The sequence below is a fragment of the Propithecus coquereli genome, unplaced genomic scaffold (assembly GCF_000956105.1).
Source record: "Propithecus coquereli isolate 6110/MARCELLA unplaced genomic scaffold, Pcoq_1.0 Scaffold45, whole genome shotgun sequence".
NCBI lineage: Eukaryota > Metazoa > Chordata > Mammalia > Primates > Indriidae > Propithecus > Propithecus coquereli.
The window spans coordinates 8,701,235-8,702,085 of NW_012150285.1; positions in this window are offsets into that span (position 1 = coordinate 8,701,235).

Genomic DNA, 851 nt, shown 5'->3' on the forward strand with positions numbered 1-851 from the left:
TTTGAAAAAGGTTAAAAAACATCATACTCCCAGTGGCATCCTTAAATAAATAAAGAGATGACATTTCAATATGAGAGACAACAACTTTTTCATTCAAACCAAAACCACCATTGTATTAATAAGCACTATGGGTCACAGAATCAGGTGAAACGTTTGATGTTTTTTCCTTCTCTTCATATACGGTACTCTGATCAAGAGCTAGCCTATTAACCACCAATCAAGCATTTATAACAACAAGGTAAGAGTAACTACTTGCTGGGCTAAAAAGTGCATTATATAAGGTCAGGGGGTCTGTCCCCAACAGTGCAGAACTGATTTGAAGACAATGGTAAGGTTCTTGAACTGGAAAAATCCCATTCAAATGATAATCCTCAGCAGTCCATGGAGCTTTTAAGCTTCCTCCAGTCCCTAAATGTCCATAAACATAAACAGGACATCTCACTCCTCTGGCCTCATTCCTGAGATCCTTCCTTGAACTGAGAGGTTCTAATGTTACCCATATATATCTTCTAAAAAGAAAGGAAATTGAACGAGGTCAAAAATGTGTGAAAATCAGGCAAAATTATCTAAAAACCACAAAAATGTGTGAAAATACACTCATCTTTAAACAGGTCTGAAGTAACTACAAACAATATAGGGATTAGTTATTTTCTTATCCACATGAGCTTATAGGAAGACACTAAAGACAAGTAACAATCACATGTTATTGGCCAGGCACAGTGGCTCATGTCTGTAATCCTAGCACTCTGGGAGGCCGAGGTGGGAAGATCGCTTGAGCTCAGGAGTTCAGACCAGCCTGAGCAAGAGCGAGACCCCGTTTCTACTAAAAACAGAAAAATTATCCAGGTGTC